Source organism: Dendrobates tinctorius, unplaced genomic scaffold (assembly GCF_039654945.1).
Source record: "Dendrobates tinctorius isolate UK_male_01 unplaced genomic scaffold, ASM3965494v1 ptg000160l, whole genome shotgun sequence".
Taxonomy (NCBI): Eukaryota; Metazoa; Chordata; class Amphibia; order Anura; family Dendrobatidae; genus Dendrobates; species Dendrobates tinctorius.
The window spans coordinates 15,988,229-16,002,575 of NW_027361827.1; the positions used below are offsets into that span (position 1 = coordinate 15,988,229).

Consider the following 14,347-nt stretch of genomic DNA (forward strand, 5'->3'; position numbering starts at 1 on the left):
TTGTTTTTTGTTTTCCTTGCTTTTCTGGATTCTGCCATTCCCTGCTGGGGTGAGCTGAATCTCCTTTTGCCGGTTGCTCTGTCTTCAGAATATTCCTGAGTACTGACATAGCTTTTTGAAGCCTAGCGTCTTCAGGGCCTTTTTCACTGTCAGTCTGTTGGCTCTTATTTTCATAGGGTTTTTCACGGATTGCAGACAGCAGCCTTCCTGTCCTTTCCTACCTAGTTAGCTTGGGCCCCGTCTTTGCTCAGTCTATCTTTCTGTCTGTGTTAGTGTTTTCATCTTGCTTCACCGTCATTATATGTTTGGGGCTGCCTATTGCTTTGGGGTCTGCTCTGGGGCAGTTTAGATTTCCCCTTTCTTTCTTTAGGCCTATTTAATTCTCCGGCTGTGATCGAGGGGTCTAGGGCATCGTAGGAACCCCCCACGGCTACTGTTAGTTGTTGTGGATAGGATCAGGGGTCTGCAATCTGATAGCTGCCAACCTCTCTGGTTTTCTGGACTTAGCTAGCATTTCTGTTTTTGCCTCCTACGGTGACTCAATCATAACAGGTAGCACACCTTCCAACACATAGGCCTTCCAGGACCTCCACATGAACCAATCAGGTCCATACACTCTCTCTCATTTGACCCACCCTGGTCACATTGTATAGCTTGTAACCACACCCACAGGTGAGGTATGGATCACATGGGCTGGTCACATGGTCATGACCCCCTAGCTGTAAAAGGGGTCACTGTTTTACACCATACATATGTTTATATATGTAAATGTGATTCCCTCTGAAGCATCTTTTTTCTAAGCTAAACAATTCCAACTTTTCCAACCTCTCATCATTTGAGAGGCCTTCCATCCCACGCAATAATCAAGTTGCCCACCTGTGAACTGACTCTAACTTCTGTAGTCTTCTGTAGTTCTGAGTATACTCCTATTTAGGGTTCATACTCACATTCAAGAAACTCGGACTTCAATGCCCGACGTTGCCGACGTTGCCGACGGTACTGCCGTTCTGAGTGCTGGCGGCAGTGCTGGGTATTAACGTGCAAGACTTGTCCGAGTTTCTTGCATGTGAGTATAAGCCCTTAATGTATATGCAGCAATAGGATTACTCCATCCTAGGTGCATTACTCTACATATCTACATTAAATCTCATTTGCCAAGTGTTTGACCATTCAGTCATCTTATTCAGATCATTTTGCAAAATTGTACTGTCAAGGTCAGATTTTAGTATCCTACATAGTTTTGGTGTCGTCAGCAAAGACTGACACTTTTCTCTCAATCTCATCCACTAGGTCATTAATAAACAGGTTAAAAAGAATCGGTGCTACCACAGATCCCTGAGATACCCCACTGCTGACTATATCTCATTTAGAGAATGCATAATGTATGAGGACTCTTTTGTTTTCTTTCATTTAGCCAATTCCTTACCCATTTGCATATAAATGTAAGGGGTTACAAATTATGATGTGTTCCTCTAACCCCTTACGTATGCTATATGTGTCAAGTGTATAACACAACATTCACTTCATACAGTAACATTACATTATTTATTTTCTTTCAAAGGCAAAAAAACTAGATAGAAACAGCATTGTCTTGCCATGGAATAGCTCCCTCTGGTGAAACAAAATAATTTGTTAAGACATCACGAACTTTAAGTCCAGAGGGCTGACGACCTGGATCAAGGACATGTGTAGTAGACAAGACAGTATTTGCATTCTCCACACCATCACCAGCATTTGATGGACAATTATGGAATCTGGTGAAGTACCACACACGCTTTAATCACCTCATTCACATTTCCTTCACTAAGTTGAATGGCAGACTGCAGGACCCCACATTTGGCACAGAGAATGGCGAAGGCACACTCCACCAGACGTCGGGCACGGGAGATGTGGAAATTAAATATTCTACGCCGGTGGTCCAGGCCTCGACGTGAATAGGGCCTCATGAGGTTGCGTGTTAATTGAAAGGCCTCATCTGCAACTATCACATAAGGCACCACTTCCATAGTAGCCCCTGGTAGGTGACGTGGGGGTGGGAGGTCCAACTCATTACTGAGCAGCCGCCGACCCATAATGGAAGAATTGAAGACTCTGGAGTCTCCAGTTCTTCCATAGGCCCCAATAGCTACAATTATAAACCTGTATGCACTGTCAACCAGGGCCAACAGCAATACAGAAAAATACTGCTTATAATTATAATATTGGGACCCTGAGTTTGGCGGCTTACGCACACAAATGTGCTTCCCATCCAGGGCCCCAATACAGTTGGGAAACTGGCACGTTTCCTCAAACCCATGGGCTATCTGCAGCCAGTCTTGTTGTTTTGGCTCAGGCATGACCGATCGATGCTGACGGGACCATATTTCAGAGCACATAGAACAGACAATGCCTGAGATGGTGAATTTCCCAATTAAGAATTCTAAATGAAGAGCCGCATAGGAGAGCCCAGTGGCAAGGAATCTGGAAGTAAGTAAAAGCAAAAAAAAAAAATAAAGTTCAATCCTCAAATACATACTTAAGCTGTTGCATAAATTTAGGGCCAGCCTTAATCAAATAAAACTATATTCTATGACTTTGCTCCTAATCAAAGCAGCATATAATGTGAAACACAAAATTTTTAGGAAAACTCAATATTTCAAAAGGACAAACCACATTTAAAAAAAGGATGAATTTCTTTCCATAAAACACAAGACAAATATACAGTATCAACATAGAGGATGAATACATACCGTAAAGTTAGTAAAAGGCGCTCCTCTGCAGAAATACACTTGCGCATCTTGGTGTCCTTCAAGGTGATCCCAGTGCGTACAATCTCCAACAGAATATCAAATGTGGGCATGCTTATCCAACAATACTGGTAGAACTTGTCAGGATGGCTACGTAGAAAAGCATACAAATGGTGGAAATGGCCTTTAGTCAGCCTCAAAAGCGGATGTAGCCACATTCGTCTCCGCCTCATCGGATCCACAATCACTGGGTATGGCTCCCCAAAACGTCAGGACAAAACCCAATGGAAAAGAAACCACTCAGTTGTGCTGAAAGTAAGCCTGTTTGACATGTTTGACACAAAGCAGAAATACCACAACACAAGCACGGACTCTAATGCAAAGCTTGGAGGATGTCACCTGTTGTTGAGGCAATAGGCAATAAATAGGGTTGCTGATTCTGATTTTATTTAATTTCAGGCCCAAAAACCGGTGTATGTCCATTTTGCAAGGCTGCGATAAAATCTCACCATATGGATGTCACACGGATAATTAGATGTGAGGAAATCGCAATGCAAATAGATTACACACGGATCACTGTTCAGGGAACATTTGTGCTATTCTTGGCCGTCAAAATCAGACCAATTTTTTTTTTACGTTAAGTGTGACTCCAGCCTAAGGATGTGTTTGTGTTAAAGAGCTTGAAATAGATTTGCTACTGTCCTAAGAGACCTCAGAATGTTCCACACAATTTTTTAAGGCCATCAGAGGCTTTGCAATATTGTAATTCATGCTGAATCAATTAGCTGAAAATGAAATATCTTGGAAAAGCTTTGTACTTCATTATCAGCAAATACTGGAGACAAATTTCATTAGCCCTGTTCTGCCCATTTAAGTGCAGCAAGCAATTTTTAAGTGCTGTACCAGCTATGGCCATTAGATGTCATAGTTGTCTTCCTTTTTCTGTTTCTGGATTTAGAGGCCTTTCCTTTTAACATCTTGTTCTGATGAGAACCGCCCCTTCAGGTTTCCCGAGTTAGAAAGATTGTAGCCATTTTCTCCTGGAGCTCTGAGTTACACACACACACATTTCCCTGCTCCCTGCAAATCACTGTTTCTGTCAAGCGGATTCCGGTGAGAGTTTAATACAGTTATGTGTTTATGCAATGTATCTGTGTTAGCTAGCCATTATGCAGCCCCGTGATATGTGCAATGTATTTCCAGCTAAGTTGTAATGCTCTTGCACTGCATGTTAGATGCATCTCTGTTTAGGGTACTGCAATGCTGGCAGCCTAAGTTTGCTTAGATATCCCTCTTACCTGCATTATGTGTTGTATTGTGCAACCTCTGTAATACTCCTGTTACCTATGTAATAGCACCTTGTATTACTGCTGCTGTTTTGTTATCTGCCAGTACTGATATACTGTACTGTCTATTTCTTTGCAGTTTTTACCCGACATCATCCACATTGTGTCCACCGTTATCATCCACTATATCATCCGATCTCATCCACTATATCATCTGTTATCATCTACTATTGTTGTTCTCCGTTACTAAGTTAATCATCATCTCAATAAATATAGACTTAAGCATCCATATAGTATTTTTACTGGGAGTGGATGATTGATTAGCCGTATGCTGGAATCCACACAGCGTCATATGTGGAAGAAGGCAGAACAAGCCCGGAAGCTGCGCATGGGATGTACTTGGATGTTCCAACATGACAATGATCCAAAACACAAGGCCAAGTCGACCTGTCATTGGCTACAACAGAACAAAATGTAGGTTCTGGAATGGCCATCTCAGTCTCCTGACCTCAATATCATTGAGCCAATCTGGGGAGATCTCAAGTGCGTAGTTCACGCTAGGCAGCCCAGGCATTTATAGGAACTGGAGGTTTTTTTCCAAGAAGAGTGGGCAGCTTTGCCATCTGAGAAAATAAAGAACCTCATCCACAACTACCACAAAAGACTTCAAGCTGTCATTGATTTTAGAGGGGGCAATACACGGTATTAAGAAATGTATATGAACTTTTAATCAGGGTCATTTGGATGTTTTGGGTTGTCAATATGATTTAAAAAGAGAAAACACAGTAGTTTGACAATAAATGGCTTCACTCAACTGTAGGGAAGGTGACCTGACGGACGGACGGACTAGTCAGAGTGAAGAAAGATAGGTTTGCACAGTGTAGGTAGGAGACAGTGATTACAGTGGGGAAACAACTAGGAAAGTGTAGTGGACGTGCAGTACCTTGGGATGACCATTAGATGGCAGGGTGGAGTGTGAGCAAAGGACTTTACAGCAGCTTAGGGCTTTAGAAACCGTTGGTCATGGGGGGCGTGGTGACAGTTAGTGACAGTTTCAAGGGACCGGGGAAGTTATAAATACTGAGGGAGGGTTCCAGAAGGTTCCAGTCCCCAGGGGGAGCCCAGGTGACAGGAGGACTTCACCAGTCTGTGTGCCCTGAGGAGAATCCGACCAAGGGGACTGAGGAGAGGAAACGTCAAGGGGGTGGTCCTGACAGGGAAGGACCGCAGCAGAGACAAGGCTCTGGGTGGAAGACACCATATGTGTTATGACGAAACTGACCAGTAAAGTGCTGTTGGTGTACGGGCCTAAGGCGGCCACAGTAACCGAGCTGTCAGGATTGTTACAGTGTGAGACGGGACGTGACGTATAAATACGTCCCTAGTGTAACATACGGTGTTGGAGCGGCCCTGAACACGGAGGGCAGAGAGAGATATCGCGGTGTACCGCGAGGACCGTCAGTCGGACGGTGAGCAATAAACTTGGACCTGTTGCACCCAGAATCTGCCTCATCGTGTCTCTGTATCATCTCTGCGCGGTACAAAAGTAGGACCACCCCCCCCAGCTCGGCACCCCACCACCGACCCTACATTTGGCGTAGTCGGCAGGATCGCCGCCGCTAATACGCTATCTTCTGCGGCAGGCCTGCAACTGAAGGACTGAGGAAAACTTGGACTGCTCTATTTCGGATTATAAACACCTGTGGACTAAAAATTACTGACCTGTGGATTACAAATTGGGACGCTGTGTCGGATCTGTGTTGCTTGCAGAGGATCCAAGGCAGTAGCTGATTCTGCCCAAGATGGCGGTATTACTTCAGCGCAGAGGAGAGGTCCGGGTGTTTGCAGTTGTTCAGAATGGACTGGGACCCCCTCCAACGTACCCCAAAAGGAAGCAATATATGCCCGGAGACCGACGTTTCCATATATTGGACCCTGGCAGATGGATGGAAAGGTCTGCCAACGCCCCACCCAGCAGGAGGAGTGGCACAGAAGAAAAACTTGGCTGCGGCTGTCTGACGCCATTCGAGTGCTGCCCAACGGACGGTATGAGACTCTGCAGGTGTCGGGGTATTGGCCGCCTAGAATGGCAGTGGCGGCAGGAGAACGAACTGAGACAGAAGACGTCATCTTCGGGTCCATGGGCAAGAAGAGAAATCAGTGCGGAGCCCCTGCGGAACCAGAAGGAGCGGCCGCCATTGATACCGGCGGAGAGTCTCCCCGCGGAGCCCCTGAGCCTGGAAGCTGGGCCCGCTGTGCAACGAGTTGGAGAGCGGAGGCTGCGGGATGAGCCGTGCGGTGGTGTGACGGAGGCCGTGGCGCCGGGGAAGGTGAGAGTTCCCCCGGCCCTGCCGGCGGCTTCACAAGCGGCCCCTATCATTTTGCCACAACACGCAGTCTCCAGTGTACCGGAAGGCCCGGCTGCGGAGGGCCCTATGCTATACGTAGGATTGAGCAAGGCCCTAGCTTCCGTTCCCGAATCTCCCCGCCCGGAGTCACCAGGGGGGAGCTTATTTACAGAAGGCGCGGTTGCGCTCCCTCGGCCGGTGTCAGCCTCATCACCCGAACCGGCCGTTACTCCGGCTTTGCTGGGAGTTGTGGATGCGGCCTACCCTGTGGCCGCGGTGAAGCCAGTATTGGAACCGGCTGGGGTCTGTTTATCGGGCCCTGTGGACCAGCCCTCCGGAGTCACGGCTGCTCCCATCCGCTACCCGGCCCCAGCGACTGCTGGGCCACAGATATCATCGGCCGCCTCTACCCCACGCCCTTTCTCGGCAAGGTCCCGCCCACCGGACTCTGGGACTGGCGCGGTACCCTCCGTTTGGGTTGCGGAGGTGGTAAAACAAAAGAAGGTTCGAGAGCAGGAGGTATGGAGCCTGCTTCATTCAAAAGGGGAGGCTGGCATGGCGGTGGAAAGATCCCGGGGGCGGCTGGTGTACACTAATGTGGCCCGGGGGTATGGCTTCATACGTGATCAGACTGGCCAGAAGGTATACGTGAACGTAGCCTCCATACGCCACGGCCGTGCCCTGGAAATAGGGGACTATGTCTCTTATTATAAGGAATACTGCCCCCGCGGGTATTATGCGGTGGCGGTACTGGCAGTATCCGAGGAACGCGAACCCCCGTAAAGAGGACTGTATTGGACACTCCCTTCACCCCAGGAGTTTCACGGCTGTGGATCCCTTGCTACCGGCCATCAGGAGATGGCCTGGACTGTCAGAGTCTAGTTTTAAAGAAAAAATGTTTTATGTGATTAGGCTGTTTTTTTTTTTAGAATGTTCCTCTTACAGGATGTTACTGATTTAGAAACTTGACAGAACGGGGATACGAAGACAAGAGGGAGTGTCCATGTCCAAGGAAGGGGGAGGGAAAAGGAGTGCTGGCGATGTTTATTGTTAAACGTTGAGTTTTAAAGCAAAAGAAAAATGAAAAAAAAAAAATTTATAAAAAATGGGTACTTGTGCTATTATAAAGTTGTTTATTGTATAATATGCCAAAGTAAAATGCAACAGGTCCGGGTAAGGGAAGGTCTGCGGGACCAAAGGAAAGTGTGAGATCTGGTAGGGATCTAAGAGTTGAGGTCTGGGAGACCGGGACGCCGACCATGACATGTAATTGAAAGAAGGAAAATGAATGGGGAGATGTGAGAAAGACAGCCGTCCTAGGTCAGGTCCCCGACGCCACGGACACCCCTGAAGAAGGAAAGGCGGGCGCCGGCAATGATCTGGTAGGTGAGTGGCCTCGATCATGGCGTACCGGATAGTGAAAGGTAACAGTAGGGGAGAGTAGGGGAAAGATACACGCCGTAGAGAGAATACGGGTGTACCTTGCCCAATTTGAACGACGTTGTCATGTGGCGTGCGCGCTGGTGAGTAGCAGTAGGCTGCTCAGAGCATAGTGCTCCCAGTATGGTTCGGCCCCCGCAGATAGTGGGTTTGGCTCAACTTCTGGTCCGACAACAGAATGTAGGTGTAGATTCAGAACGACGAAGGCAGGGATGACGATTGTCGAGGACGACAATGGACAAAGGAAGGGGGAGTGTAGGGAAGGTGACCTGACGGACGGACGGACTAGTCAGAGTGAAGAAAGATAGGTTTGCACAGTGTAGGTAGGAGACAGTGATTACAGTGGGGAAACAACTAGGAAAGTGTAGTGGACATGCAGTACCTTGGGATGACCATTAGATGGCAGGGTGGAGTGTGAGCAAAGGACTTTACAGCAGCTTAGGGCTTTAGAAACCGTTGGTCATGGGGGGCGTGGTGACAGTTAGTGACAGTTTCAAGGAACCGGGGAAGTTATAAATACTGAGGGAGGGTTCCAGAAGGTTCCAGTCCCCAGGGGGAGCCCAGGTGACAGGAGGACTTCGCCAGTCTGTGTGCCCTGAGGAGAATCCGACCAAGGGGACTGAGGAGAGGAAACGTCAAGGGGGTGGTCCTGACAGGGAAGGACCGCAGCAGAGACAAGGCTCTGGGTGGAAGACACCGTATGTGTTATGACGAAACTGACCAGTAAAGTGCTGTTGGTGTACGGGCCTAAGGCGGCCACAGTAACCGAGCTGTCAGGATTGTTACAGTGTGAGACGGGACGTGACGTATAAATACGTCCCTAGTGTAACATACGGTGTTGGAGCGGCCCTGAACACGGAGGGCAGAGAGAGATATCGCGGTGTACCGCGAGGTGTGCCGTCAGTCGGACGGTGAGCAATAAACTTGGACCTGTTGCACCCAGAATCTGCCTCATCGTGTCTCTGTATCATCTCTGCGCGGTACAAAAGTAGGACCACCCCCCCCAGCTCGGCACCCCACCACCGACACTACACAACCACTAACCATGAGTGGAGAAAAAAGTTTGGCGTAATCATTCATATTCTCTGAAAAAAGGCCAAGAAAGTAAAAATTCTGCTTTTGAGCACAACTGTACTTACTTTTTAATGCATTTCCATCATTTCACTGTACACAAATTAATCATGCACTCTTTGACATCTAATACGTTTTTTTTTTTTGGGGGGGGACAAAAATTTAATCCTGAGTTGTAAATTTATACCCAATATTTACATCAGTCATATTTATTTATAGCCCTTTAAATATTGGATTCCTAGTAATTAAATATACATGTAAACAGAAATGGGAAGAACGGCACGTTTGGGAAGGTGTGCCTGCCCTCTGCTTCTACAAACAGGACATGCTCTCTGGGATGTCAGCTGGGTGGAGTTACCGGGACGTTCCCTTTCAAGCATCTTTGGCCAGCAGCTGTAGAGCTCAGTAGAAAGCTGCAGTCACTGGTACCATATGTGTATGTGGTGCTCATACCCTCTACTCACAGATTGGCCTCTGGAGACCCCTGTGGGGGCTGCTCACCTGCCCGTCAGTGTCTCTTGTATGTGGCTCGGGGCTGGGATGGGGAGCAGCAGTCAGTAGTAACGCTGCTTGGAGTAGAGTATGCTCTGGATCGTGTACTGGGGAGCTCTCCAGCAAGGTAAAGTGCTAATTCTCATTTATTACACATTTACTGTGCATACAGATATTTCTAGCATCTCTAAGGCGTAACTGGATGTAGTTCGTCTACAGACGTAGCAGGGTTGAGGTTGTCGTTTGGTGTAACTCATCGTAATACAGCCTTATATTATTTGCGGGTAATCCTAGTACAAGAATATGATTGTTCCAGCGCCAAAAGAACCGAAGGGTTAAGTGTCAAATTCAGTTCTGCTACATCTGCACTTGAGATTTCCTTTGTTGTGTCATGTTTCAAGGCTTACTTGTGCTTAGTGCTGAGTCCTTCCCAGCTCCAGTGCTAATTGAAGTCAGTACTTTGACAATGGCTGATGATGAAATCCTGCATGTATACTGAGTAGTGTCTGGAGTCATTAGTGTAAGACTGGCCTCCCACTGTGCTGTGCATGCATATTCCCATAGAGATGACGGCACCATCCAAACTATTAGAAGCCTTATTATTACTGCACTTACCGTATTAATAAAGCTGCCCGTCTGGCGGACAGATGTCCTCTTATTCCGAGGCTCATCCAGTAACCCTTTCATGCAACATAATACCGCTGGTGGGGATAGTATAATAAGCATCCCATGCACTTATGATATCACGACTTTTATTTTTCTTGCTGTGTTCCAAAATTACTCTCTACATATCACTTTTAATTCATTTTTCCTCCGTACATAGGTTCAGTTTTTATTAAAGTAGCCACAGGCTAGTGGAATTTTTCATGGCCATTCAGAGATCTTGTGCTCATATATTTTGACAGGAGACTTCCTACTATCGAAGGGGGCAGTTTACACCTGGGAAGAATGAAGAGTAATGAGAAGCGATGTACTCAAAAGTTTAGAGGGAAATGTGGTAATATAATAAGGTTATGTGACAGATATATATGAATGGAATCAGAATCTTCCTTGATATTTTATAACAGTAGGTAAATTAATTTGTGTGACAAATTCATCATACACCAGAGTGACATTTCTGTAATCGGGCCGGACTGGACATTTTGCAATATAATGCTGGTTTGATAAAAATGGCAAAGATTCACTATTTAAAGAAAAGTATTGGAACACACGCTTTTAATCACTGAATTGAGGTTTTCATTCAGTCCTGTTGCCCCTAGTGCATAAAATCCAGCCACTGGCCATGTAGTCTGCCTCTACTAACACATGTGAAAGGATGGCTCGTTCTAATGAGGTCCCTGATTTTGGACAAGGTTCTATAATAGGATGTCACCGTTGTAACAAGTCAGTTTATGAAATGTTTTCTTTCCTAAATATTATACCATCAATTGTGAGTGGTATTATTGAAAAGGGGAAGCTACCATTAGGTTGCAGAGTAGGGTCGCCAAGTGCATAAAAGTTACCAATACCCTGCTGACCTAACTGCAAACTTCTTATATTAACATCAGAGAAAAAAAGATGTCCCTGGATCTTATGGTATGGGTTTCCATGACCAAGCACCTGCATGCAAGCCTTTCATCACCAGGCACAATGCTAAGCATTGTGTAACGCATGCCACCACCGGGCTCTAGAACAGTGGAAATGTGTTCAGTAGAGTAACAAATTGTGCTTCTCTATATGACAGTTTGAGTGTGGTCAATGCCAGGAGAATGTTACTTGCTTGATGCCATTGTACCGATGTGAAGTTTGGTGGAGGAGGGATAATGCTATGGGGATGTTTATCAGTTGCCATTTAGTTCCAGTGAAAGGAAATCTTAAAACTTCAGCATACCAAGACATTTTGAACAATTATGTGCTTATTACTTTGTGAGAACAGTTTGGAGATCACCCTTTTCTACTCCAGGATGACTGTTCCCCAGTGCACAATGTAAGTTCCATAAAAGCGTGTTTGACGAAACATATGAATTTGACTGGCGTGCACAGAACTGACCTCAACCCCATCAAACACTTCAGGGATGAACTAGAGCAGAGATTATGAGCCAGGCCCTCTCATCCAACATCAGCGTCTGACCTCACAAATGCACTTCTGCATGAATGGGCAATCAACTCCTCACGCACTCTAAAATCGTGCAGCCAAATCTACCAGAAGAGTGGAAGCTGGTAGCTCTTGTGTTGTCAAAAGCTTCTGTAGGTGTCCAACTCCTATTATGTTTGTCTGGTCCATATAAGGTTTGCATAAATTCATTGTAATATATGTATCTTTTTCAGAATGTAAGATATTCATATAGAGAATAAAAACTACTATTAAAAAAATAAATCCTAAATCTAGCTGAACATGAAAGCATGTCTGTGTTCCTCAGTTCCTGACGTGAAGTCACTTTGTACAACCTTCCTATGATAAACTCTCAACTTTATGTCCTATGATAGGAAGTATCTGGAAGTAGCTGACTATCCACTGTCAGTCCTGTTAGCTATAATAAGGCTGGTGGCTCAGGCTCCCAGTAGTTCTCATCCTCCATCACATACATATCCATACCAGTTAATCACGGAGAGCCCAACCCCTTCTATCACTCTCACTGTGCATAGACACATTTCACCTAATATGTGACCTGATACTGTATATGTTTGTCAATGATCTGTCAAGTGATTGAGCATCCCCAACATTTAATATATAAATTGTGTTCAAGGTATACCACAAAATACCAGTGACTGTCTTTCTGCTTTCTCTAACATTATGTCCTTCCTCTATCTAAAACAGAATCTGTTATAAATTGAACTCCTTGTGTTTCCTCCCTCTGTTTACCTACCTTTACCCAGTATTGCCATTTCCATGTGTGGTCTAGTGCTACTCCCCTGCAGTGCGCCCTTTGTCTTGGGGTTATATTTGACTCAGATTTTTCCTTCACTCCCTACATATGATCGCTCGCTCATTTCACTTACCCTTGAAAACATCTCTAAAATTAGACCTTTTCTTTCCTTTGACTGTGCAAAAACTCTTACTGTAGCTCTTACTCATTCTCATCTGGACTACTGCAACTCTCTACTAATCGGTCTCCCTCTTGCTAAAATCACCTCTCTCCATTCCAGAGCAGCCAGGATCATATTCCTCTCCAACTGCTACACCGATGCCTGTATCTTGTTCCAGTCATTGCACTGGTTACCCATCCTATGCAGAGTTTAATATAAATTATCACTCTCACCCACAAAGTGCTCCACAGTTCTGCACCCACCTATATCTCCTCCTTCATATCTGTCTACCACCCTACCCATGCCCTCTGTTTTGCTAATGACTAAAAACTAGCATCCTCAATAATCCAAAAGTACCACTCCTGACTCTAAGCCTTATCGCAAGCTTCATCAATTCTCTGGAATACCCAGGACAACTCGATTAATTCCCTATTCCCACAGTTTTAAGCGTGCCCTAAACCTGTACTTTTTTATACTGGCCTATCACCTCATCTCACTTATGTAACTATTTCATTTTGCCCTTATAAAGTTTTCTTCCAAATCTGGTCCCTCATAGCATCTGTTCACACACTGTCCATGCACTTAATAGTCCTTGCACTTAATAGTCCTCTGCATCTGTACTCTACAGATACTTGCTGGTGACCAGTTCATGCAGCGTTATGTGAACACCCAATTTATTGTATTGATGCCTGGACCATAAAATATAAGCACTTTTTACCATTTACCTTTCGTGTCACCCCTATTTCCTCATAGACTGTAAGCTGGTGAGCAGGACCCTCACTCCTCTTGGTATCTGTTGAATTATGTGTTACTCTGTCATGTCTTTATTGTCTTTACAAGTCCCCTCTGTAATGCAAAGTTCTGCGAATATGTTGACACTATAGATATAAAAATAATTATTATTATAAGATATAATGCATAAACTTACAATGTTTTTGGGAACTGATTGGGAAATACCCATTTCTGTTACAGCATGAATGTGCCCAGTACACAGAGCAAGGTTCATAAAGGCATGGTTGAGTGAGTTTGGGGTGGAAGAACTTGACTAGTGTGCACAAAACTCTGACCAATTTTTGATGATTAATTTTATTATTGAACAACTATGGTGCTGTTGGCTAATCCAAAGGGTGAATAAACCATAAACCTGAATATTTAAGAATGTTAGGGCTCATGAACATGAGCGTATAAATCAGGTGAGTGCTAGCTGATTAGTGCTTTGTGTGTGTAGATTACTGTACATGTATTTTATTTCTAAATAGATTAATTAATAAAAAAATTGCATAGGATCCCCCGAAATTTTATTAACCAGCAGAAGGAAAGTGGACAGCAAGGGACTGATGTTTATAGACTGGTAAGGGGGTAATACCCATGGAACTTCCAATCTATTAATATCAACTCACAGTTGTATATGAAGCTTGTACTGGTGATTAAAATGGGGGACTCACTAAAAAAAGGATATAGGGTCTCCCTACAATTAATAACCAGCAAAGACTAGCCAGACAACTGTGGGCTTATAGTAATAGCCTTGGAAAGGGCCATGGATATTGGCTCTGTCCCAGACTAAAAACATCAGCTGTCAGCCACCCCAGAAACGTTGCATCCATAATATGCAGCAATTCTGCCACTTAATCTTGCTCTTCCCACTTGCCCTGGTGCTGTGGCAAGTGGGGTCATAGTTGGGGGGTTGATGTCACCTTTGTTTTATCAGGTGACATCAAGCCCAGAGGTTAGTAATGAAGAGGCGTCTATAAGAGGCCCCCATTACTAACACCATAGTAAAATTGTAAAAAAAACACCCAGAATAAAGTCCTTTATTTGACACAGACTCTTTAATGAATCTAATTTTACCAAAAGCATGTATACTCATGCCAACACTCAATCCACTGAAGCCAATATTTCCTGTAAAAGAATTAAAATAATAAACAACCATATTCCTCACCTGTCCGCCAAGAAGATAATAATCCATTTGTCACACTTG

General features: G+C 45.0%; 1 protein-coding gene across 1 annotated transcript in view; it reads left to right on the top strand.

The window, feature by feature from the left end:
* Nucleotides 1-9,299: 9,299 nt before the first annotated feature.
* FRMPD1 (FERM and PDZ domain containing 1) overlaps nucleotides 9,300-14,347 on the top strand; it is a 508,177-nt gene continuing 503,129 nt past the window's right edge. Inside the window, exon 1 of the mRNA XM_073549674.1 lies at nucleotides 9,300-9,490. The gene's annotated coding sequence lies outside the window, so the exon portion shown is untranslated. The remainder of the gene's footprint in view (nucleotides 9,491-14,347) is intronic.